Genomic DNA, 27,775 nt, shown 5'->3' with positions numbered 1-27,775 from the left:
TTGTTTAGGGGAATGGGTTAACCAAGTGATTGTCAGTTCTGGGCTCTTGGTTCTATGAACATCCTGACTGAACCGACAGCGACATATTGTTGTTTCTCTTTCTTCTGAAAAATGTACTTATTGTAAGTCTCTTTGCATAAAAGCGCATGCTTCACGCCCTGAATGTCTATGTGAAGTGAAAACTACAAACAATGTACACACAATAAATAACGTAAAGGCTAAGGACATCTCAGAGCTAGAACCAAGCACGTGCATGTGATCAAATAGTGACACTACCTTACGACTGCAGCCTGATGGACCAGATAGGGGCAGAAGGGGGGGTTAGGGAATATTGGATCGACTTTGTGCGGTTGTGCTGGAAGCTACTCCGCCCGTCGAGGAAGTGTTCGGAGCGTCGTTATTCCTTTCATCAGAGCCCCGCTCGGTCTCCCTCGTTAAACATCTGCCTCATGAATACAAGATGGACGCCGGCTCCACGGATGGATCCGGAGAGTTTATCGCTCAGAGCCGCCGCGAGCGACAGCACTGCGGCAATTTGTCACTTCATGTGTGAAATGAATCAGTAAACAATGTATTTACAGGACTCTAAAAGTGGTTACACAGGGATGCTCATTTGCTGCTGTAACAGAAGTTGGATAGATGGTTTCCCCTCAGAAAACAAAACCAGCAGTTGAAGTGATGTTCTCTAAGAACCATCCATCAATTAATTAATCGATAGATCCACATCAGCCTTCACAGGCCGTATGAATGCAGATCATTCATCTCTGTCTTCTATTGGCTAGACATGAACAGGAAGTCATATCCTCATTTAATTGTCTCTGCTGAGTTATTGTCATTTGAGAGAAAGAGAGAGACAAAGACAGAGAAAGGCAGAGAGAGACAGAGAGAGAGAGACAGAGACAGGGAGAGAAAGAGAGAGAGCGAGAGAGAGAGAGAGAGAGAGAGAGAGAGAGAGTGAGAGTGAGAGAGGCAGAGACAGACACAGAGCGACAGAGAGGGAGAGAGAGAGAGAGCGAGAGGGAGAGAAAATGAAAGCTTACAGAAACAGAATGAAAAAGCAGAGAGAGATAATGAGAGAGCGAGGGAGAGATCACATTTAGCCAGGGGCTATTTTATATAAAGTTGTTGCATCGCATCTGTCTTTTAATAAAAAGTGTGTTTGGGGAGATATGGGCCTATCACATTTCATTACCACGCGCTGTCTGATCCTATCAGAACGGACTCTCCTGGCACCTCGCTTTACCCAATTTCATGGTTATTAAATGTTTAATATGGTTGCTAACTAGATTCCCATCGCATGGAGTGATGCGTGTTCGACAGGCTATGGCTGGCGTCTAATCAGCCCCCCGCTACATACATGTTCCCCAGAAGCTCAGTGGAACATTCCCCCTCAGCCCGCCGCCTCCTATTAGGCCTTACACGGGTTTTCATAATTAAATAGATTCCTGGTTTCATGGATGTGAGCGTTTTTTAAACGTTGATTGTCCGTCTTTGTTAGGCCCGCCTTTAATCCTGCTGTGGAAGGCACACTTATTATTAGTAGTTTAAAGTACACCGCTGTGTATATTACCTAGTAAATCTGTAGGTATTAGTATACACTCACACTAATACTAAGAGTTATGCTACATGTCATTCTTCATGTCAGCCTTTACTATTAATATTGTTATTTATTCTTCAACGAGTCCGACCAGAACTCTGTCCCTCCACCGTTGGCTCCTGTTGATCAGGAACAGAGCAGGACTCCCAGATCACCGTAGAACTCTGCTCTCAAACCTTTCCTCGGTCGCATCCCTCAGTGGAAGGGTTTAAGATGAGGGGAAGAACTCAAACCCTCCGCCCACGACCCTCCAACCCCCGGGAACCAGAGAGAAGAGCAGATCATCTATCCCCGAACACAACCCACGAGTCCCAGGGATCCAGAGAGAAGAGCAGATCATCTATCCCTGAACACGATCCAACAGTCCCAGGGATCCAGAGAGAAGAGCAGATCATCTATCCCTGAACACGATCCAACAGTCCCAGGGATCCAGAGAGAAGAGCAGATCATCTATCCCTGAACACGTGCAGAGGTGCGGAGCACAGGCCATATGATTGAATACATGCCATCCATCATTGTAGGTACTTTCATTGGACTGAAAGTATAAAAGTATTAGCATGAATAAAAGTGCTTACTTCAGTGAGAGTATTAGTGTTTTAACTACTGCATGCCATGCAGCTTGGATTAGGTTTTATTAGGTGCTTACATTTTATTATTTAGTGTCTTCAGCATCTAATCCTCTGACGTGAGAAACTGCCTCACAGTGTTCTCTGTATTGAGGTCTACAGCGTTTGGTACCCACCACTAAGTGTTGGATGAAACGCACACTGTGTACCCGATGTACACCAGAGCCTCACTCTGTGAGGGTCCAGTCGTCTCCAGGTGTTTGACCAGCGCCACAGCTGGGCCCTGGAGGAGATCTGGGTCCTCTCGGCAGAAGAGGACCCCGTTGGAGATAATGGTTCTCCTCAAGGTCTGTGGTGTCGTCCATTAGCTGTTCCCACCGCCTCCTGGCAGCAGAACGCCAGGCAGCGAACAGTGAGCAGCGAGGAGAGCAGAGAGAGGAGCAGAGAGGAGAGAGAAGAGCCAGCAGAGAAGTGTCAGCAGAGAGAAGAGCCAGCAGAGAGAAGATCCAGCAGGGAGAAGCAGAGAGGAGAGCAGAGAGGAGAGCAGAGAGAAGAGGAGAGAGAAGAGCAGAGAGAAGAGTCAGCAGAGAGAAGAGCAGAGAGAAGAGGAGAGAGAAGGGTCAGCAGAGAGAAGAGCAGAGAGAAGAGTCATCAGAGAAGAGTCAGCAGAGAGAAGAGTCAGCAGAGAGAAGAACTGAGAGAAGAGCAGAGAGAAGAGCAGAGAGGAGATGAGAGAGAAGAGCCAGCAGAGAGAAGAGCCAGCAGGGAGAAGAGCCAGCAGAGAGAAGGGCCAGCAGAGAGAAGAGCCAGCAGGGAGAAGAGCCAGCAGGGAGAAGAGCCAGCAGAGAGAAGAGCCAGCAGAGAGAAGGGCCAGCAGAGAGAAGAGCCAGCAGGGAGAAGGGCCAGCAGAGAGAAGAGCCAGCAGAGAGAAGAGCCAGCAGAGAGAAGAGCCAGCAGAGAGAAGAGCAGAGAGAAGAGGAGAGAGAAGAGCAGAGAAGAGAAGAGGAGAGAGAAGAGCCAGCAGAGAGAAGAGCCAGCAGAGAGAAGGGCAGAGAGGAGAGCAGAGAGAAGAGTCAGCAGAGAGAAGAGCAGAGAGAAGAGGAGAGAGAAGAGCAGAGAGCAGAGCAGAGAGAAGAGGAGAGAGGAGAGCAGAGAGAAGTGCGAGCCGAGAGGAGGGCGAGCGTGTGCTTAACGATCCTCTCTCGTTGGATCCACTCACACTCACTCCTCTCCACCAGCTGGCGTCTAATGGAGACGGCCTCGCTCGCTTCCTGTCCCGTGTGACCTCTGATGGGGTTCTACGTCAGGATGGATGGTTAAACCACACCTCTTCCTCTGTGGTCTGGGTCCAGATCTCTATTCTGAGAACGCCCCTCCCTCACCTCGAGAGGTGAGGGAGGGTGGATACTTGCCTCGTCATATTGACTCAGTTTAAATCACTTTAGGCCCCCTATCTGCTCTGTGATGTCTCTGTACTGTCTAACCCCTGCCTGCTCCTTAATGACATGTCTCTGTACCATCTAACCCCTAGCTGCTCCTTAATGACCTGTCTCTGTACTGTCTAACCCCTACCTGCTCCTCAGTGACCCGTCTCTGTACTGTCTAACCCCTACCTGCTCCTTAATGACCTGTCTCTGTACTGTCTAACCCCTACCTGCTCCTCAGTGACCCGTCTCTGTACTGTCTAACCCCTACCTGCTCCTTAATGACCTGTCTCTGTACTGTCTAACCCCTACTTGCTCCTCAATGACCTGTCTCTGTACTGTCTAACCCCTACCTGCTCCTCAATGACCTGTCTCTGTACTGTCTAACCCCTACCCGCTCCTTAATGACCTGTCTCTGTACTGTCTAACCCCTACCTGCTCCTTAATGACCTGTCTCTGTACTGTCTAACCCCTACCTGCTCCTTAATGACCTGTCTCTGTACTGTCTAACCCCTACTTGCTCCTCAATGATCTGTCTCTGTACTGTCTAACCCCTACCTGCTCCTTAATGACCTGTCTCTGTACTATCTAACCCCTACCTGCTCCTTAACGATGAGAGAGAGGATAGACTGTATTTTCTGTGCAGGTTGTTTTGGTGATTTGAGTAATCTGTCTTCCAAACATACATCCTATTGGTACGTAAGATTAAAGTAAGTTGACGCAAAGGAAAATACAGCATTCTTAAAAAGTAGATAATTAGAGAGCGCTCCGAATAATAACATTCTTTTTCAAGGTGTCAGACGGCAGTTTGCCGAGTTTAGACTCCGAGAATCACCGCAGAGAAATACTTTTGATTCGCTGCTTCCGCTGTGCGGGGCTGGCTAGAAATAATGAGGATCTTGTTTCCCTGGTAACGTTCTCTGTGGCGCTGCCATACCATAATCGTCCGTAACAAGCCCTTGGTAAATAGTTACAACTCGCCTTAGCTTCTTCATCAGTCAGCCCGAGGTCGTAACCTCGCATACATTCATTGTTTCTGGGTGAATAACAACCGACCCTGAAGGCAGTGTGCAGTCGCACGCGGGCTGCAGAGAGCTGCAGCCTGCTGGTTTATGATACCACATGTTGCATGATACCATGATGTAGCATTATACCATGATGTAGCAAGATACCATAATGTAGCATCATACCACGAGCAGCATCACACCAGTATGTAGCATAATACCACGATGTAGCATCATACTGCTATGTAGCATTGCACCTCGATGTAGCATCGTACCACGATACAGCATCATACCATAATGTAGCATCATACAGCGATGTAGCATAATACCACGATGTAGCATTATACCACGATGTAGCATCCTACCGCGATGTAGCATGATACCCTGATGTAGCATTATACATGATGTAGCATTGTATGTTGGTGTAGCATCATATCGCAATTTAGCATCATACCAGTATGTAGCATGATACCGTGATGTAGCATAATACCGCTATGTAGCATTGTACCTCGATGTAGCATGATACCACGGTATAGCATCATACCACAAGTAGCATCACACCAGTATGTAGCATCATACCACGATGTAGCATAATACCGCGATATAGCATGATACCGCGATATAGCATCATACCGCGATAGCATCATACTGTGATGTAGCATCATACTGTGATGTTGCATAACACTGTTATGTAGCCGAACTACATTCAACCAGGGCCCAGTTTCCCGATAACGACGGACCTTCGCTCGTACGATCATTCTCACGATGGATCTTTCGAACCATCAATATTTTTTTTAACATATAATAATTTTCTAACATGAACGCGCATTTGCTGCACTCAAGACGTTCGTAGGATTGTACCTGTCCACTGACATGGTGCTGAAACGGGCTATGACGCAGGGGGAGACGCAGGAATGTCGCAGGAAAATGGGGTTAAAAAGGGTTAGAATATCTCCCCATCAAGGCCAACCGCAGAATAGCCTACGAAAAGAATTGATTGCAATAATATGAATGCTAAAGATATTAAAACACAATTGATTAGGCCTAGGCCGACACATATATCGGTTCTAATCCTGAACGCACTGTGTATACATTTATTCACCGCATTTCCCCCCTGAAATAATTCCATGTTACAAAAATCCAAAGTAGCTTGTGTGAGAACTAGATTTATCTTAATGTGCTGATTTTTAAAACATATATTTTGCGCAGCAAGAGAGCCGACTTTATCTGATTCCGCATGAGGTTGCATTGATTGGCTCTCTAGTATAGAATAGTTGTAGACATTAAAAATGCAACGTTCCATTCATACATTATCATCCAAACGCGGCTATTGCTGACCCGATTAGGAGAGCTTGGTCCAAATCCTGCCCATATTGTTGGGCAGGATGAAGTAGGCTATAGGCAGGGTTGGAGTTATGATTCCATCTCTGTGGGGGTCTCTTAAAGTTGTTGACGGTGGGGGGAGACCGTACCGGCCTTGCACTGGATTTTGACAGGGGGGGGGGGGGATAAAGGACGTAAATATGGGCTAATATGACACGGATCTTCTCAATGCCGTGGAACTCTCCGTTCACTTGCATGGGCCCTTCACAACAACGCCAGCTTCTTCGGTTGCTAAGCGACGTCAACGTCTTTGGCTGACTATTTCTCTGCTGATCAACACTACGTATGGTAAGTTGGTAACCCATAAATTGTAAAAAAAAACTCCTTGTGAAGTTATTTTTTCGTTTGGCAAGTAGCCGCTCATTATCGAAAATAAGCCCCTTCAGGTCGAAGCACTTCCGTTTCGCATCGGTGTCCGGTTCGCCCTGTCTGGGCTTATTTTCCAAATAATGATCGGCGTTCTATTATCCCACTTAACGTCAAAATAACTCTGCATGTGGAAGGGAAAATAGCTTTATTTGTAATTACAATATTATGCTGCTGTATTTTCAGAGACCCCCACAGATATTTGAGTTTGCTGCTTTCATGGGAGCCAGACCTCCCTCAATGGGAGCTCAGCTCCCACTGGCTCCCACCTAACTCGAACCATGGCTATAGGTCTTTAGACACTGCCGATCCGGTTCGGTTTCCTGTGTAAAACCGAGGGGGTCAAATCCCCCGCTCATCACGGCGCAGGCTTTCTTGGTTCACTGGGGAAGGCGGGACTGTGCACGGAGTCTCTTACCTCTTTAGAATAATTTGTATTATTGCATACTCCTGAATGTTTTCATTTTTTATGAATGAAGACACCCGCATGCAATAATGAGTTCACTCAATGGTAGGCTAAAGATGCTCTTAGCGTCCTACGAGTACCCTGGAGCACTCGTTAGCTACGAGCGTTTTCACGACGTTCGTTGCCAACGATGCTTTTGGGAAACGGTGTGAAAAATGTACGATGCTCGTACGACGCACTTCACGATCCACCTAGGCTAACGATGCTTTCGGGAAACTGGGCCCAGGGCCAGGGTAGGCGGCCATAAAACAACCAATCACAGCTGGTTTTGTGGCTACCAGTCAGGAAAAGGAAGTCCCTTGTTTCTCTGCCCAACCACGCTGCTCTGATTGGACCTCGTTGGTGGGCGGGGCTTACCGCTCTGGGTAAGTTGATAACTTGCCACCTCCCCTTTTCACGGCTGGGAAGTACGGTACATGAATTGAACAAATAACAAAATACACAAAAAAAATACGTCATCAAATGAAATACTTCGGTTGTTCACCACCAAACAGACGTCCTACTGCCAGCCTTAACCATGCTAGGGTTAGCTACGCTACATTAGGTTAGCAACGCTACATTACGTTAGCCCACGCTACAGTGGACCACTGCTAACCCCTTCCTCCAGCACTGACGCAGCCCCCTCTACAGTTCGCTGAGCTAATCGCTAGCGGCTTGCTGGTGTTGCTGTGTGGCACGCCGGCCGTTGCTAATGGGATCAGGCTAATTGCTTTAGCGAAACCTCCCTGACTCAATAAGGTCTGAAACAACACTGAGGACAGAGCAGAGACGTCTGGAGGAACCTAGTGTCGGAGAGAGCCCCCTTCAGACCTTATGTAACACGATTAAAACTTTACCTTGTTCAAAGTGTCTATTCATATGAGAGACTAGAGGTAACAAGAACACACACAACTCATTCAGTCATGGCAGGACAGTATTGGAACCACAGCAACACAGCAAACCAGCCACGTTGGACCTGAGGTTGAACACGGGTCAGCACAGTAGGGCTTTCTGATTCCAGCTGACTGCCTGCTTCTGGAGCGTCAGCAGAAGGTCGGTGGTTGGAGCAGTTCTTCTGACTGGAGCCTCCAGCGGTTGAACTGGTGTTTCTGAGCTGCCGTTTGGCTGCAAAGGTTTCAGGTTGAATTCAAGTTAACTTTATGAGCAAAGGCCTGAATCGCAGTCAAGGCTTCAGCCCCACCCTATTGGACCCCCACCCTGGGCCCTGGCCCGCTATAGGACCCCCACCCTGGGGCCTGGCTCGCTATAGGACCCCCACCCTGGGCCCTGGCCCGCTATAGGACCCCCACCCTGGGGCCTGGCTCGCTAAAGGACCCCCACCCTGGGCCCTGGCCCGCTAAAGGACCCCCGCCCTGGGCCCTGGCCCGCTATAGGACCCCCACCCTGGGCCCTGGCCCGCTATAGGACCCCCACCCTGGGGCCTGGCTCGCTATAGGACCCCCGCCCTGGGGCCTGGCTCGCTATAGGACCCCCACCCTGGGGCTTGGCGGGAGGGAGGCGTCTGGCCACTGAGACGTTGATTCTACATACTGGCCATGGTTCCTTCCTTCTGAGGCTGCCTCTCTACAACCTCTGGTGAGTCCAGAACCAGCCTCCTCCACCCAGCTCCTGTCTTCAGGAGGTGGAGGTGCGTTGTGAGAGGGGTTGGTTTTGCGGTGTTTATTGATGAAAAGGCTGTGTGCGCGTGTTCTGGGTACGATCTCAACAGCTAAGGTTGTTTGTCTGACTTTGAAACCAATTTCATCGGGAAAGCGTGTGTCGTCCTGTTATCATGATGATGAGGATGATGAAGATCTCTTTATCATCGGTAAGAGATTTAACAGCTCGGATCAAAGATAATGCAACACAAATCTGAACTGAGTTACCAGTAAATGCTTTACTCTATGATCAGTTCATTATTGTTAAAAGCTTTCAAAACAATTGTCAGTTCATCGCTGCAAGCTTTTAAATGTTTGATCATTTCTGGTAAAAGCTTTGGGAAACTGTTAAGCTTGAAGGACCAGCGGCCCTCCTCCACCCTCCTCCACCCCTCCTCCTCCACCCCTCCTCCACCCCTCCTCCTCCACCCCTCCTCCACCCCTCCTCTACACCTCCTCCACCCCTCCTCCACCCCTCCTCCTCCACCTCACCTCCACCCCACCTCCACCCTTCCTCCTCCACCCCACCTCCTCCACCCCTCCTCCACCCCTCCTCCTCCACCCCTCCTCCACCCCTCCTCCACCCCTCCTCCACCCCTCCTCTACACCTCCTCCACCCCTCCTCCACCTCTCCTCCACCCCACCTCCTCCACCCCTCCTCCACCCCTCCTCTACACCTCCTCCACCCCTCCTCCACCTCTCCTCCACCCCACCTCCTCCACCCCTCCTCCACCCCACCTCCTCCACCCCTCCTCCTCCACCCCTCCTCCTCCACCCCTCCTCCACCCCTCCTCTACACCTCCTCCACCCCTCCTCCACCCCTCCTCCACCCCTCCTCCACCTCTCCTCCACCCCACCTCCTCCACCCCTCCTCTACACCTCCTCCACCCCTCCTCCACCTCTCCTCCACCCCACCTCCTCCACCACCCCTCTTCTACACCTCACCTCCACCTCACCTCCACCCCTCCTCCTCCACCCCTCCTCCACCCTCCTGATTGTGGAGGGGTGGAATGGGGCTCAGGAGGTAGAGCGGGTCGGCTGGTAACCTGGAGGATGCTGGTTCGATCCCCGGCTCCTCCTGGCCGAGTGTCGAGGTGTCCCTGAGCGAGACACCTCACCCAGACTGTTCCCGACCAGCTGGCTGTGGCCCTGCATTGATGACTCCTCCTGGCCGAGTGTCGAGGTGTCCCTGAGCGAGGCACCTCACCCAGACTGTTCCCGACCAGCTGGCTGTGGCCCTGCATTGATGACTCCTCCTGGCCGAGTGTCGAGGTGTCCCTGAGCGAGGCACCTCACCCAGACTGTTCCCGACCAGCTGGCTGTGGCCCTGCATTGATGACTCCTCCTGGCCGAGTGTCGAGGTGTCCCTGAGCGAGGCACCTCACCCAGACTGTTCCCGACCAGCTGGCTGTGGCCCTGCATTGATGACTCCTCCTGGCCGAGTGTCGAGGTGTCCCTGAGCGAGGCACCTCACCCAGACTGTTCCCGACCAGCTGGCTGTGGCCCTGCATTGATGACTCCTCCTGGCCGAGTGTCGAGGAGTCCCTGAGCGAGGCACCTCACCCAAACTGTTCCCGACCAGCTGGCTGTGGCCCTGCATTGATGACTCCTCCTGGCCGAGTGTCGAGGTGTCCCTGAGCGAGGCACCTCACCCAGACTGTTCCCGACCAGCTGGCTGTGGCCCTGCATTGATGACTCCTCCTGGCCGAGTGTCGAGGTGTCCCTGAGCGAGGCACCTCACCCAGACTGTTCCCGACCAGCTGGCTGTGGCCCTGCATTGATGACTCCTCCTGGCCGAGTGTCGAGGTGTCCCTGAGCGAGGCACCTCACCCAGACTGTTCCCGACCAGCTGGCTGTGGCCCTGCATTGATGACTCCTCCTGGCCGAGTGTCGAGGAGTCCCTGAGCGAGGCACCTCACCCAGACTGTTCCCGACCAGCTGGCTGTGGCCCTGCATTGATGACTCCTCCTGGCCGAGTGTCGAGGAGTCCCTGAGCGAGGCACCTCACCCAGACTGTTCCCGACCAGCTGGCTGTGGCCCTGCATTGATGACTCCACCGTTGGTGTTCGGGTGCGTGTATGAATGGGTGATTGTCAGGGGATACTGTGAGCGCTTTGAGGGGCCGCGGGTTAGAACAGCGCTCTATCGTTGAGGGGAGCTGGGGGATCAGCCAGTGGCCCTCCCGCCTCCCCCCAGAGTTGTTCCCGTAGTTCTCACCACAGCTTGGTTCTGCAGAACATTATGATGGTTTCCTCTTGTACGGCCTGCAGCGTTGCTATTGCAGCTCTAATCACTCAAGCACTAAATGCATTGTAATGTTTTACTGTGGATATTATTGCTGAACTAATATAACCGTTGTAATTTCAATTGTTGGCATGATTACTGAACTGTGATCAACATTTTAGTCTTTTATTGTTGGTGTGTGTGCTAATTGGATATGCTAATTTCTGTGCGGTTGGAATTGAAAACACAAAGGATGTTGATGTTTCCTTAAAGTTTGATTGGATGTTTGTTGACCTCTGAAGGGATGCAGAAATGTGGTCCTGATGAGGTGACCACATGATGAGGTTACCACATGATGAGGTGACCACATGATGAGGAGACAACATGATGAGGTTACCACATGATGAGGTGACCACATGATGAGGAGACAACATGATGAGGTGACCACATGATGAGGTTACCACATGATGAGGAGACAACATGATGAGGTTACCACATGATGAGGTTACCACTTGATGAGGAGACAACATGATGAGGTTACCACATGATGAGGTGACCACATGATGAGGTGACCACATGATGAGGTGACCACATGATGAGGTTACCACATGATGAGGAGACAACATGATGAGGTGACCACATGATGAGGTTACCACTTGATGAGGGGACCACATGATGAGGTTACCACATGATGAGGTTACCACATGTTGAGGTTACCACATGATGAGGTTACCACTTGATGAGGTGACCACATGATGAGGTTACCACATGATGAGGGGGCCACATGATGAGGTTACCACATGATGAGGTTACCACATGATGAGGTGACCACATGATGAGGTGACCACTTGATGAGGTGACCACATGATGAGGTTACCACATAATGAGGGGGCCACATGATGAGGTTACCACATGATGAGGGGGCCACATGATGAGGTGACCACATGATGAGGTTACCACTTGATGAGGGGACCACATGATGAGGTGACCACATGATGAGGTGACCACATGATGAGGTGACCACATGATGAGGAGACAACATGATGAGGTGACCACATGATGAGGTTACCACATGATGAGGTTACCACATGATGAGGTTACCACATGATGAGGTTACCACTTGATGAGGTGACCACATGATGAGGTTACCACATAATGAGGGGGCCACATGATGAGGTTACCACATGATGAGGTGACCACATGATGAGGTGACCACATGATGAGGTTACCACATGATGAGGTTACCACATGATGAGGTTACCACATGATGAGGTTACCACATGATGAGGAGACAACATGATGAGGGGGCCACATGATGAGGTTACCACATGATGAGGGGGCCACATGATGAGGTTACCACATGATGAGGTGACCACATGATGAGGTTACCACATGATGAGGTGACCACATGATGAGGTTACCACATGATGAGGTTACCACATGATGAGGAGACAACATGATGAGGGGGCCACATGATGAGGTTACCACATGATGAGGGGGCCACATGATGAGGTTACCACATGATGAGGTGACCACATGATGAGGTTACCACATGATGAGGGGGCCACATGATGAGGTTACCACATGATGAGCTGACCACATGATTAGGTGACCACATGATGAGGTGACAACATGATTGGTTCTATGATCATCCTTACTGTACCGGCAGCGATATATTGTTGATTCTCTTTCTTCTGACGAATGGACTTATTGTAAGTCGCTTTGGATAAAAGCGTCTGATAAACGCCCTACATGTAAATGATGAGGCCATGGACCCGGTTAACAGGGACATATCATATCCGATGACATCAGAGTCGGGTGACATTACGGTCAGTTCATGGCAGGTCATGGTTAGGTCACAGGTTAGTTCTGTTTGTCCTGTTCACAGGAGATGGACTCACGCTGTTAAACTCCGGGCAGTAACTGAGAATAGCTCGGCAGTAACGTAAAACAAATGAAGGAAGTGAACCGCATGGCGAGAAGCCGCCGAGGAGGGAGGAGGAAGAAGGTAAATAAAGAGGACAATAACCATCGGTTACGGAGGTTTAGAGAGACGTTGTCTGGGCGAGCTCCCTCTCACGGGAGAGAGCCATGATGCATCATGGGAAATTCAATTTATTCTCCTGCTATCTCCTTTAAAAAAGAAGGGAGGACTCTTTTCATGTTCTAAATAGAGGGCAGATAGGGCTCCCCTGGGCTGGAAGCACATCTACCTGAATCTGTATTATGGGATGGCTCCCGTCTCCCATCTATTCCCTTCTGTTCTTGCAGGTTTTGTGTTGTTGAACGCAGACTACTTTGAGGTTTTTTTCAGGAGCTTCATAAATCATGCTTATTATTTCAAGAGCACTCCTTCCTCTGCGGTACACTAGCAGCTTTCATCGGGTGCGTTCATACGATCAATAAGGCGATATCCTCATCGCCGTGCGGCTCTGCTCATCATTACTCATCTTCCGGTCGGCCCGTGTGTGTCGGCCGCAGGTCACATCCATGCTCGGAACAAAGCCAATTAATCAGAGGGTTTTAAGCTGCTTAATGAACAAGTGTGTGGATGTCAGGCTCGGTTTAGGGGACAAGACCGCATGGCTTTGAGGAGCACAGGAAGAGAGAGAGGAGTCAGGCTGAGTCGTTGTGCCAGGACCACGGGTGGAGGATGGATTTGAGGAGAAGTGATTCTGGACAGGAGAAGCTAAATCGCTGCAGCGGAGCGTCTGGAACGACGGCGGTTTCAAACGAGAGCCGCTCGCCTAATTGAAAGGCAGCTGGAGCCTCCGCACACTAAACGCTCTTTTCTCATTCAGCGATTAGGATATTGAATAATTGATCATATGTACGTACGGCCCAGATGAAAGGTTGGGGGGGGGTGTACAACGGGAGACGGATTAATCAACGCTTTTGAACCAATAAAGGACTTTGGAATGACTTTTTCTCAACCGAAATGTTACACAATTTATTAAATTAAAGATGGGGGCGGACTACCAGGCTTACGTATCTCTCACTCGCTCCACCCTCTCTGCCAATTATTGTATCTGGTGACTCATTTGATAAAATGGAAATCAAAGTGTATCTCATTAAAGACCGAGTCTAATTCCTCCTCAAGATGAGCACAGACATTTGCACTACAACACATTCAATCGGGTGAGAAGATCATAAGATCAAACACAAACACCAGTTTTCTTGGACTTCGTAGGGATATATTGTTGCGTTGTGCATACTGTGGTTGCACTTTAATTTGATCCCCTGTCTGGACTTCCTCTATATTTTATTGTTGTTGTTGCTGTCTGTCTGTAATTGTGTTTATGTTTTGTCATGTGAGCCTGGCTGCAAACCCATCCCACCTCTTAAGGGACGATGGTTAACTTGAACTTGTGTTTGACCTCTGTGATGTTTCTCCATGTAAAGCTGAAATACAGCATTTGGCATACATTATTAAACAGATGAATGATTCAGATATGAGCATCCAAGCAAGTGGAAAATGTATTTTGATGTTGAATATATCCATAGGGGCCCTGAAGCCATAGACCTATAAACTAGAGAACGCATTGACTACTTGGTCCTGTTGCCTAGTTACGTTAACGGCACCGCCATATTGGAGAGGTCAAGACCGGTCTGGAAACACAAATTCAACAGGGGAGCTCTGGCTTATCTGGATGTAGAGTCTATAACGTTCACATTTCTCCACCTATTTCAGTGAGTTGGTGTTTGTTTCATATTTCATATCTTATAGATATTTTATGCAACATCAATATAATTTTTTTTTTCTTATGTATGTTGTTTAACTCCCCGGAGATCATAAACCCGTGAATTAAAATCACTGATTGAAACCTGTTGGTAATGTACATTTCATAGTGCTTTTTTTATTCAGAAAAACACTGCTCCTTTGTTTAATGTAGCCTCATTCTTTCCCTGGCCAGTCTTTACATCTCCAATATGGCGTTTTGTACTGGTTTGTACTGGCCAATGTCTATGAATAAACGTCTATGGCTCGAGCCTCTCTTACTCCAAGAACAAACCACTGAACCAGCACAGCTGCAGCTCATTGGCCAATCATCCCAGCTCCTCCCTCCATCCCAGTACATGGTGAGTCTGATGCTGGCTCATGATGTTCCTATTCTGCAGAACTGATTATTGTGGCTACAGCCTTGGTTTGGATGGCAGAAATTCGAGACATCTATGATCGCTAAACAAAAGTTGAACAATATTCATGCATTACTTTAGTGAAGGCTTTGCCCAGCTGGCGACATTAAAGACTTCGAGAATTGTGGAAGCATGCAATTGCTATTGGAGCAACAATATGAGTTTCCTTACATCATGTGTATACATGAGGACCTTCCTGATACCTGATATTTGAAATCTCTTGTACAGTGGGCCAGACGCCTGATTGTAGGGTAGATGTTTAACCACACCTTGCTCTGTGTTGCTGGTTCAGATTCCTTGTGTGTTTCCGTGTATACAAGCTGTATACTGTTTGGCTTCAGGAATAGTGTGCACTGTGTGCACTGCATGACTTATTGATTTTAGCTTCTGCTGAGTGAACTGCTTTTCTATTAATTCTAAAATATTGGGGAGACATGTTCAATAGTTTGTGCACCTTGTTTGTGTTCCAGCGGCTTGTCTGGAGAATGCTAGGTATCAGTTGTTACGCTTTCCTTTTCCAAAATGGATCCTTAAAGGAGAATACTGATAGGCCCTAACTTTAAAGTCAAAATGTGTATTTATACATTTTAGTTAGCCTGCATTGAACTAATCTGTCATGACTGGCATGTCAGGATACTAAGTATTCTAGTGTTAAGGTCCTTAGTATGCTAGTGTTAAGGTCCTTAGTATGCTAGTGTTAAGGTCCTTAGTATGCTAGTGTTAAGGTCCTTAGTATGCTAGTGTTAAGGTCCTTAGTATGCTAGTGTTAAGGTCCTTAGTATGCTAGTGTTAAGGTCCTTAGTATGCTAGTGTTGAGGCCCTTAGTATGCTAGTGTTAAGGTCCTTAGTATGCTAGTGTTAAGGTCCTTAGTATGCTAGTGTTAAGGTCCTTAGTATGCTAGTGTTAAGGTCCTTAGTATGCTAGTGTTAAGGTCCTTAGTATGCTAGTGTTAAGGTCCTTAGTATGCTAGTGTTAAGGTCCTTAGTATGCTAGTGTTAAGGTCCTTAGTATGCTAGTGTTAAGGTCCTTAGAATATGCTAGTCTTAAGATCCTTAGTATGCTAGTGTTGGTCCTATGCTAGTGTTGGTCTTTAGTATGCTAGTATTTGTTTTAGTATGTCATCGTTAGTGTACCTAGAAAGGCTGCTAAATGAGCTTCAGATTGTAGATATTAACCATTCTCTCCAGTGAAACTCCTCTCCCGTTTTACATAGTTTTAAATATAATCTCCTCTAATACATATATTTTAATAAGATATCGACCCAAGATATGAGGTCCAAGCACTGAAGTCTGAAATTGAGGTGTTACTACCCGGCATTTTCAGATAATTGAATTTGGCTGATAAAAAATTGATAAGCGAGTGAAGGTCAGACAGGGTCATTAACCAGAGACCGCCCGGGGTGAAAACGTCTTTGCAAGTTATGAATCCTGTGGTCTGTATGATTAAAGTATTCCGTTGAGGACTTTATCACCAGGCCCCACTGTTCTGAAGGATGGAATTAAAAAAACCTTTTGAAAGGTCAGAACTTCCAGCCCGAGTGGCAAAGCGAGCAAAACTATGAAACATAAGTCAGTTTGTGACACTGCGATCCCATTATGGCTAATCCACCGTATTGTTTTTAATTTCTGGGAATCCGCACCGGGCTCTTAATGGCGCCTCTAATGGGTTCAGGGGTTATCATCGTGAGAGACATTGTTTACAACACCCAGTGTTATTCCAGCGCTAATCACGACCCCTCCCTGACACGAGAGAGTGGGACGCTAAGACCGCCATGCGCTGCACGCTCACGCCTCGACTAATTGCATCTCAAGCTATTTCCATAAATACGACTGTTTACCGGCTGTCACTCAGATCAGACCCCCGTCACTTTGAGGGATGGCTCCACCCTGCTGCGACCCCACCCGGGTGGAGCGGGGTCGTGGAGAGGTGGAGGAGTCGTCTCACAGCAGTCAAGCCCATAAGCCTCGGCTCTGCTTCTGCCTTCTCCCCTTTTGATTAAATACATTTTTATTATACTTGCAATAAGGAGCATTTTTTGAATCGTCTGTTCTGATCGATGGTGCTTTAAATACTGTTATCTATAAAATCCCATCCCATAACCGATATATCTACTGTGTCCCACTTATAAAACATGCTGGCCAGCTCGTGGCTCTCTCTTCTTTTACGCTCTCATCGCCGCTCCCTCCCACTCACGGCTCCCACTTGAGCTAGCTACGCTGGTTAGCATCACAGTAGCACGGCCAGTTGGCCAGAACTCTGTTGTTGAGCTGTATTGGTTCTGATGTCTTCGGTCTACTAGCTGGGACGGGCTCTACCATAACCTTACCTTAACCTTAACCTTATCTTAACCTTTATTCACGAGGTTGGTTAACAAGAGAGGTTCCGGCAAGACTGTGCAGCATTCTGTTAAATACAGTAAACAGACAGTACACAGGAGGAAACCTTCAACCTCATTGAAGGATTGGAGAAGGCAGAGGAGGAGACCCAGGAGCTCAGAGCTTACAGCTGGACCACCACGTAACTTCTGTCTTTCCAACTTCTCCCCACCTTGATCTCAAAGTCATCGTTGTTTCAGACGAGGAGAAAAATAGTCTTAATTAGGAGTAGAATGATCCCATTTGAAGGGTGATTATACACCCCTCTCACGGCGTGGTTTCACGTAAATACTCCTACTCCTGGAGTATTTATGAGTAGATGAAATGCGGGGGCCAGGGACCCCCTTGCATGCTGTAAAGGCTGCTATTCGAGAGAGTCAATTAGGTGATTACACGGGCGGTCTGACTCTTACTGTGTTCTGCCTTACTGCTCCCAAACGCTCCCATTTGATTTAATATCGGCTCACTGGCAAATTGCAGGTTTATTATTGTTAAAAATAGCCTGGCTCGATAGGTCCTCCAATTTCTGTAATGGAGCTCTTGATCTTAAGCCCTGGGGCGATCCCACCCACTCTGACAACTTGGAGACGGTAGAGTGTGAGCAGCTTGGTGTCAGTTCTCCTGTGTTGGAGGTCGGCTCCAGCCTCAGTTCTGCCTGCGATCGGGGCCGGGTGCACGACTGGAGCTACAGAGACGGACGTCAGGAACATGAGTAGAATACGAGTATGTGAGTATATCTTCAGCCACCACTTGGACAGTGTCTTAGGTCAGCTTGCTATGGTGAAACCGCCAGGGAAGGCACACAGGGAGAGTGCATGTAAAACACATTTTGAAAAGGCATGTTACGAGTCACAGTGACCAGACATGTGCATTGGGCAACTAGGGCTTAGTGATTGTGAATATACAGTATACATATATGTGTATATATATGTATATATATATATATATATACATATATGTGTATGTATGTATGAGAGAGTGTCACTAAGTTTTTGTCATAGTCTCCAAGCTCTGTGGCAAAAACGACCACAAAGTAGAATGTAGTGGTTTGACTCTGAATGCAGCAACACTGAATACGGGGTTGTTTAAACATTGATCTTATTGCATGACATTGAGTCACACAGCAGCCATTCTCCAAAGTGACTTTACCAGTGAGGCTGATGACAACCAAAGCGTGGAGTCAAAATGATATAAGCCACAAAAGATGTCAGGTTGTGCATGAAGTAGGCTATAACAAATGCCTTATGGTCTGAAGTCTAGACGGTGTGATATCAAACTAAAGTGGGGACTCTAGATTCTCTTCAGCTGGGGATACGATGTTGAAATGAGTTGAGCTTTTTATGCATGAATGTAAGAAGGTCCCAGTTGATGGCATGGAGCGGTTTACACCGCGCTGGAAGCTGACAGAGGTCTTCAGTGACAGCAGCCATCTTGTGCCTAATGAGTCCCACCAGAAGTAGGACGCTTCTGTTTTAATGCGTTTGGAGTGGGTTCATTAATCCACAAGACGGGCAGTAATGAACTAAAATGGCGTGTTCATAGAGTGAACCAATGAGAGCAGCTATGGCACGCCACCAACTCCAGAAGAGTCATGTGCCATAATACCCTGAAGAATGGATGTCTGGGTAATGTAGTGCTGCCCAGAGATGTCTGGGTAATGTAGTGCTGCCCAGAGATGTCTGGGTAATGTAGTGCTGCCCAGAGATGTCTGGGTAATGTAGTGCTGCCCAGAGATGTCTGGGTAATGTAGTGCTGCCCAGAGATGTCTGGGTAATGTAGTGCTGCCCAGAGATGTCCTTTGAGCTGTGAATCTACTTGGTGGTTAAAAGGTCCAATCTTTTAATATTGTCTTTTAAAATATGTATTTTACTGCCTCTAAAGTTAAAGGGGGGCATAGCCATCAGTATGAATATTTAACTTGTAGAAAAATAAAACTCAAAATATTTAAGTGGAAATTGATGGGCAATTTTGGTAGTTTTCTTTCTTGGATGCTTGGAAACCATTTCTGTAAACTATTATAATCCTGCCAAAGCCTGTGTCTATCTCGCTCTCTAGACCCCTGTGGTTCTTTCTAAAGTGATGGATTAGGCCTAACCATTGTGTGTTATCACTGAAGCACCACGGAATACTTTTCTTCATCATTGATGTTTTTTCAGGCATGAAAGCCGTTTACATCACACTGAGAGAGCTGGGATGTAAACTATTATACCTGCAGTCTCTCTCGCTGCTGGCATGCGAAGCTCCATTAATCACCTGGCGTCCTGCGGATGGTGACTTGAGAGGGAGGGAATCAGCCATCAAAGCAAAGGATAAAAAGAGGGGGGGGGGTTACCATGACGACCGGGTTGAACGGAGGCTGCGCTCTCGGTATCCTTCGTGGAGCGGTGTGAACTCACAACAATACAAATCAGAGCACAAAGAAAAGTGAATAAATAAATAAAAATGAGGGATGACTGCGGTGAATAGGAGCTCTCTCGCTCCCGCACTCTGGCTCCCTCTCACTTTCTCTCACTCTTGTCCTCGGTCTCTCTCTCTCTCTCTCTCTCTCTCTCTCTCTCTCTCTCTCTCTCTCTCTCTCTCTCTCTCTCTCTCTCTCTCTCTCTCTCTCTCTCTCTCTCTCTCTCATTCCCTCGGTCTCTCTCTCTCTCTCTCATTCCCTCGGTCTCTCTCTCATTCCCTCGGTCTCTCTCTCTCTCTCTCTCTCTCTCCGGTTTCAGACCTGCAGCTCGTTTATCTTTCCTCCGGCTGGGCCAAGGAGGCTAAGGTGATAGCGTGTCAAGCTAGGCAGGTATTAGCCGCCTTAAGCTTCCAGGATCTCCTCTCTGAACATGAAAGGAAGTCGAGCGCCTCCAGCCCTCCATCCTCACACCTCCCTTCCCTACTCCCCCCCCCCCCCCCCCCCCCCCCCCTCTCCCCCAGCTCTCTCCCAGCTCTCTCCCAGGCCCTCCAGTCTGATATTTACCTATCGCTTTTAATGATTGAGCCGCCGATAATAAACTTTTCCAGGGCCCGAGCCGATTGTTTGTTCTAATGGATTAATGACTTTTGCATGAACTCTGTTCGCAGACGCTTTGGGCCCAAAGAGAGGCAGAGGAAAATAAAAGCGTCCAATCAATAACAGAACAGGAGAACTCTAAACGCTGCAGGAGAGAGTCTCAGGAATCCCATCCCGCCGTCCCGGGTGGAAGGCAGGACCGCTGCAGGAGCCGAACTCTCCAAGTTTCGCTCCGGGATCGCTGTCGGGATCGACGTGAGCGTTCATAATAAATGGAATCGTTTTTTTGTTGTTGAGCTTCTTCACGCCAACTGGCCAATTAAAGCAGCTGCTGGAACCTCGGCTGGAACCGCAATCAGGAGCAAACTCCGTGGCAAAAGGAAGACAGACGGCGCGGGCTGCTATGAAATGCAGCTTTTGTACCGGGACGTGTTTCCATGGTTACACTATTTTTCATGGAGACGTTATACGTCCTGAAAATTGGAGGAGAGCCGCGATAAGATTAGTATCTAATCTCCAAGGAGATATATGGGTTGATGGACTGTGTCTGAGAGGGAACAAAATACAACAAATAAAGCACAAACGGAACTCGAAAAAAACTTTTGCTGCTAATAAAACAAATGTCGTCCACTGGTAGAAAGTTCATACTGAGTTTGCCTGCGGCTCGCAGAATAGCTGGAGAGAAGGACGGATTGATGAATAGAAGACTAGATCATGAATCCCAAAGGGTAAGAAATATCAGTATTTTGTTATTAATTACTTTTAAATGTCATCTAAATGTTAATCAGATTGTAATCATAATATTTCTCATGGAGCGATATGAAGATATTAATGTGTTGGAGAGGAGCAGGGGGGACTGCTCCTCACTTCTCGGTCTCCCCTGTCTCCTATCTGTCCTCTCCTCTATGCCATCCTCCTCCTCCTTGTGTCTCCTCTTCCTGCTCCTCCTCACTATCTCTCCTCCTCCTCCTCCTCCTTGTGTCTCCTCTTCCTGCTCCTCTTATTATCTCTCCTCCTCCTCCTCCTTGTGTCTCCTCTTTTTGCCCCACCTTGTTATCTCTCCTCCTCCTGGTGTCTCCTCTCCTTGCTCCTCCTCATTACCTCTTCTCCTCCTCCCTCCTCGTCCTCTAATCATTCCTCTCCTGTTTTGGTATCTTCTCAACCAAATCATTGAGAAGCTTGGTGTGTGTGTGTGTGTGTGTGTGTGTGTGTGTGTGTGTGTGTGTGTGTGTGTGTGTGTGTGTGTGTGTGTGTGTGTGTGTGTGTGTGTGTGTGTGTGTGTGTGTGTGTGTGTGTGTGTGTACGGCTGTCCGTCCGTCCGTCTACCTCTCTGTTCATTCTGTCTGGCTCCTCTCTCGCTGCCTGTCCGTCTACAGACCGTAAATCTCTCTCTCTCTCTCTCTCTCTCTCTCTCTCTCTCTCTCTCTCTCTCTCTCTCTCTCTCTCTCTCTCGGTCACTCTCTCTCTCTCTCTCTCTCTCTCTCTCTCTCTCTCTCTCTCTCTCGGTCACTCTCTCTCTCGCGCCCTCTCTATTCTGTTGCTTATCTCTAACCCTCCCTTTCTCTCTAGTCACCGTCCGTCTTCTTCTCCTCTACATTTCTATCCCTGGTCAATCACGTCTCCCCATCTCCTAAAGCCCTGCCTCTCCGTAGCCTCAATCTCTCTCCTCCTCCTCCTCTTTTACCGTCTCCCTCCTCTTCTTTCCCCCGGCCTGTGTCCTGCGTCCGTCCGTCCGTCCGTCTGGGCCGCGAGCTGATGGATGGTGGGGTGAAGCTGCAGGTTATCTTGCGGCTACACAACGCTACGCGGCGCTAGCAGATCAGGGGGCTAAGATACACGGCGCCACTAGCGGGGGCAGAGCTAATTAGCGCTTTAGCTTGTCATAAGAGATGGATGGTGTGTGCTGACCTGAGACCCGCCTCTCGTTGCGGGCTGATATGTGTTTGTTTTACGCGAGCAAATTCCCTGGCAGGGCTGAGCCTGAATAGAAGCACAAGGAAGCCAGTTTGTGATCATCTTTTCTCCTCCTCTCCTCACACCCACTGAACCTCCTCCTCATCACTGCCCCCGACCTTTGACCCTCATCCAGACAACTAACCCAGACCTTACAGAGATAACTAACACAGACTCTACCGAGATAACTAACGCAAATAACCTCTACTGAGATTACTAACACAACCAACCCAGATCTTAGAGATAACTAACACAACTAACTCTAACTCTACAGAGATAACTCGCTCTCATCACGTTAGCTAACCTTTATTGAGATGACTAATGCTAACCCTTAAGGAGATAGCTAACCGAGGCTATAAATATAGTTACCTCTGTGGAGACACCGGACGGGGTTGTTGATCTCTGCAGGTTAAATATTCATGTTCTCAGGCAGCCCTGGGCCTCTGAGCTCCATGCTGCTCTTCACGGTGACGACACGTCAGGGGGAGAGAGGGCCGACTCTAACCAGAGTGGAAACCAACCGGAGCTCTTACATCGGGAGGATTGAGACGTACCTACACAAGCTGTGGTAAATATTCTACTTAAATAAGGGCAGGTAAATCAGTGTGTGTTCAGAAACCCCAGAGATGTTTCATTCGGATTACGACAGAACTCCAAAGGTTTTTTAGAATCGCGCGTCACAAAAGTCCCCTATGTTACTGTAACACCAACGCACATTTGAACTTAACCCTACATCTAGGTTTATACCTAGATCCAACCTCCACACTACTAACCTATCCGGCCCTGGATTGCATATGCACACAGTGAGACCAAAGTAGAGGATTCTAAGTTAACAAACCTAATTACAGCATATTTCCATTTCCTCTTCTGTACTTCTGAGGGATCTGCACTTATTCAGAAGTTTAACATACGAGTACTTATTCTCCCTCCTGCCTTCATAAAACATGAACACAAAGCAAGAAGTACAAAGAAGAAAATCCAACAGAAATCTATATTGCAAATGCTCCATAAAAAGTGTATAGCCCTGAATCCTGGAGGAGGATAAGGTTTTATTCTCTAAAACTCATTTGAGGATGGAATGAGCAGGCAGCACTTCTAATAGTATTATAATGGAGCTGCAGAGAGAAAAATGATGGCCAGAGAACCGGAGCATTTATCTGAAGGAATGCGTTGTGGGTCTGAAGGAGCGAGAGGAGAACGCGAGGCGGCAGCGGCCTTTCAGACGGAGAACACGACTGACTGATGAACGCCAGACTGCAGACGTCGGGCGCAGAGGAAAATACATTCACCAATGTCGATTATCTCTGCTAATTATTTATCTTCTTTGTCTTCTCTTTCTTCTGAAGATATGAGAGCGGCCATTTCCTGGTGGGATCTGCAGTGAGTATCACTAGTGTCAGTGTTACACGTACACTAACCACCTGTAATAATATCACGTACAGCAACAACCTGTAACACTGTGTACGTAACCCGAGGAACGAGGGTCAGTGTTTGTCCTGTGCAGGACATCGACAGGGTGATCTCTTTGAGACACAGATAGAAAACAACTACTAATAAATCTGTTACGACACTCGTCACATAACATTATTACATACGGGTATAAAGACTATTCAGTGTTCATAGAGTTAAGGACTATTCAGTGTTCACCAGAGTTAAGGACTATTCAGTGTACACCACAGAGTTAAGGACTATTCAGTGTTCACCACAGAGTTAAGGACTACAGTGTTCACCACAGAGTTAAGGACTATTCAGTGTTCACCACAGAGTTAAGGACTATTCAGTGTTCACCACAGAGTTAAGGACTATTCAGTGTTCACCACAGAGTTATGGACTATTGACCACAGAGTTAAGGACTACAGTGTTCACCACAGAGTTAAGGACTACAGTGTTCACCACAGAGTTAAGGACTATTCACCACAGAGTTAAGGACTACAGTGTTCACCACAGAGTTAAGGACTATTCAGTGTTCACCACAGAGTTAAGGACTATTCAGTGTTCACCACAGAGTTAAGGACTACAGTGTTCACCACAGAGTTAAGGACTATTCAGTGTTCACCACAGAGTTAAGGACTATTCAGTGTTCACCACAGAGTTGAGGACTATTCAGTGTTCACCACAGAGTTATGGACTATTGACCACAGAGTTAAGGACTACAGTGTTCACCACAGAGTTAAGGACTACAGTGTTCACCACAGAGTTAAGGACTATTCACCACAGAGTTAAGGACTACAGTGTTCACCACAGAGTTAAGGACTATTCAGTGTTCACCACAGAGTTAAGGACTATTCAGTGTTCACCACAGAGTTATGGACTATTGACCACAGAGTTAAGGACTACAGTGTTCACCACAGAGTTAAGGACTACAGTGTTCACCACAGAGTTAAGGACTATTCACCACAGAGTTAAGGACTACAGTGTTCACCACAGAGTTAAGGACTATTCACCACAGAGTTAAGGACTACAGTATTCACCACAGAGTTAAGGACTATTCACCAACAAAGTTAAGGACTAATCACCACAGAGTTAAGGACTACAGTGTTCACCACAGAGTTAAGGACTATTCACCACAGAGTTAAGGACTACAGTGTTCACCCCAGAGTTAAGGACTATTCACCAACAAAGTTAAGGACTAATCACCACAGAGTTAAGGACTACAGTGTTCACCACAGAGTTAAGGACTATTCAGTGTTCACCACAGAGTTAAGGACTATTCAGTGTTCACCACAGAGTTAAGGACTACAGTGTTCACCACAGAGTTAAGGACTATTCAGTGTTCACCACAGAGTTAAGGACTATTCAGTGTTCACCACAGAGTTAAGGACTATTCAGTGTTCACCACAGAGTTATGGACTATTGACCACAGAGTTAAGGACTACAGTGTTCACCACAGAGTTAAGGACTACAGTGTTCACCACAGAGTTAAGGACTATCCACCACAGAGTTAAGGACTACAGTGTTCACCACAGAGTTAAGGACTATTCACCACAGAGTTAAGGACTACAGTATTCACCACAGAGTTAAGGACTATTCACCAACAAAGTTAAGGACTAATCACCACAGAGTTAAGGACTACAGTGTTCACCACAGAGTTAAGGACTATTCACCACAGAGTTAAGGACTACAGTGTTCACCCCAGAGTTAAGGACTATTCACCAACAAAGTTAAGGACTAATCACCACAGAGTTAAGGACTACAGTGTTCACCACAGAGTTAAGGACTATTCACCACAGAGTTAAGGACTACAGTGTTCACCCCAGAGTTAAGGACTATTCACCACAGAGTTAAGGACTACAGTGTTCATCACAGAGTTAAGGACTAATCACCACAGAGTTGAGGACTACAGTGTTCACCACAGAGTTAAGGACTACAGTGTTCACCACAGAGTTAAGGACTAATCACCACAGAGTTAAGGACTACAGTGTTCACCACAGAGTTAAGGACTAATCACCACAGAGTTAAGGACTACAGTGTTCACCACAGAGTTAAGGACTAATCACCACAGAGTTAAGGACTACAGTGTTCACCACAGAGTTAAGGACTACAGTGTTCACCACAGAGTTAAGGACTACAGTGTTCACAGAGTTAAGGACTAATCACCACAGAGTTAAGGACTACAGTGTTCACAGAGTTAAGGAACCCCCCCCCCCCCCCCCCTCCCCACCCATCATGTGTTCCCGTCTGTGGACCTCCAGCCCTTCATTACAGAAGCTCATGTAATCCTAAGATAACATGCCTCTTCCGTTTTAGGCATTGTAGCTTTTAGGATAAACAATTAAGACGGTGCACAGCGATCCGTAACCGAGAGATAGGAGCATATCTCCGGGAGCGTCTAAATTAATCCCTCCTGCTAATTGTCTCCATAAAGTTCCAGCTGGAGGTAGCTGTGTGCAGGGTGGTGTTGGTCGGGGAGGTGGGACCACACACCCAATGAAAGCCTGTGCACACACAGCCTCGCTGTGATGTCACAAACAGCAGCCAATCAGATCCAATGACTCGGTGACCCTCATGCTCTCTGGCTCTGGCAGAATGCGGTCGGAAGCAGAGGAGTGTGAGGCGGCCCCCGGCCGGTCTTCAGAGCCCTCTCTTGGATCGCTCCCCTGATTGCTCCTCGCCACCCCGGGCGCCTCCATTGTTTTGATCTCCTTCAGACCCTGCACTGTGCTCCTCGCTGCGTAGTTAACCCCAGCTCCCTCCTCCTCGCTCTGATTGGTCCGCCCTTCGGGTTCTCAAAGTTAGTTTCAAGGTGCTTAAGGCCAGAGTGATCTTCAGCGAGTTGTGTGCTGGTGGGATCAGGATGGACGTGAGGGATGGGCAGGACGAGGCTTCAGCGGACCTCCCCTGAATCTAGAAGGGCCTCTGAGTGGAGAGCGAGGAGGACCTTCTCACAGGGGTCTTAAGAAGAGGTGTCGCTTTGGATAAAAGTGTGTGTGTGTGTGTGTGTGTGTGTGTGTGTGTGTGTGTGTGTGTGTGTGTGTGTGTGTGTGTGTGTGTGTGTGTGTGTGTGTGTGTGTGTGTGTGTGTGTGTGTGTGGCGGAAGGTGGCCGGGCCTTATCATGACTTTGTGGGGCCATCTGCCCTGTTGGAACGCCCGTCCGCTGGGGAACTGTGTGTGTGTGTGTCAGTCAAACTAGAGCAGGCGTGTGTTGCGAGTAACAACACACGCCTGCTCTTACTATGTTTAGTGGCCCCGTCAAGCCTTCTGTCTCCCCACCACACACACCGTTGCCATGGCGACGGATGAGGCTCCCAGCTGGGGGTGGGGGGGATGACATCAGCGGGTCCAGCTGCCCCGTGCCCATGCCATGTGGGAACCTAATGGGCCCAGCACCACTTCCTGGACACCGACCAATGGGAAGGCTCGGAATGTGTCGGCCGCCGCTCGATTCAGTGGCCCGCTGTAATCAGAGGGACGCCATTCACACCGGGGGATCACACACACATACACATGGACGCGCACACACACACACACGCATGGATGCACACACACACACGCATGGACGCACACAAACACACACACACGCACGCTCAAGGGTAGGTTCTCAATAAGTGATGTGTGTACACACACACACACACACACACACACAGACACACGCGTGCTTGCATGGACACAAACCCATTTTGTGTGTTTGTGTTATTGGTGCACACACGCACACACACACACACACACACACTCAAATATGTGTTTAAGACATTGTATTCTTGGACTGTTCTGCAAATCTATTGGCTGGCGGCTTACGTCAGCAGCCAAGGGCCAACGTTACATCACTTCACCTTCAAAGCATCTCAGCTCCACGGCAACACGACTCTCATCCACGGCAACACAACTCTCCTCCACGGCAACGGGTGGAAAGTCCGGGCACAATAGCCCCTCCACTTCGTCGCAATGGTCCTAGATCTAACGAAGTAATGGATCGTTTAAAATATGAACAAATTAGAAAAATAAGTATGTGTGTGTGTAAATGTTCCCAGTCCTGATGGCCTGGGAACCAACTTGGTCCCAGTCTGTGAGGCTGTAAGGCTGAGAGGTATCGGAGGCTGTTGGGCTTTGGGGCTATGAGGGAGTGAGGCTGAGAGGCTCTTCCAGTCCTCCTGGGTCTCCCAGGCGGCCTTGGAGACCCTGGTCAAAGATCTCTGATGCTCCTCAGGCC

The 27,775-nt window shown here is 48.2% G+C and overlaps 1 long non-coding RNA gene across 1 annotated transcript; it reads left to right on the top strand.

The window, feature by feature from the left end:
* The first annotated feature begins 12,324 nt into the window (after positions 1 to 12,324).
* On the top strand, positions 12,325 to 23,700 carry LOC132459012 (uncharacterized). Its single transcript, XR_009526069.1, has 5 exons — positions 12,325 to 14,356; positions 14,581 to 14,746; positions 20,246 to 20,902; positions 22,557 to 22,695; positions 23,474 to 23,700. It is a non-coding gene; the product is annotated as an uncharacterized LOC132459012 (long non-coding RNA).
* Positions 23,701 to 27,775: the final 4,075 nt, after the last annotated feature.

Source organism: Gadus macrocephalus, chromosome 6 (genome assembly GCF_031168955.1).
Source record: "Gadus macrocephalus chromosome 6, ASM3116895v1".
In the NCBI taxonomy this organism is placed as follows: Eukaryota; Metazoa; Chordata; class Actinopteri; order Gadiformes; family Gadidae; genus Gadus; species Gadus macrocephalus.
This window is presented reverse-complemented; position numbering and strand designations above follow the sequence as displayed.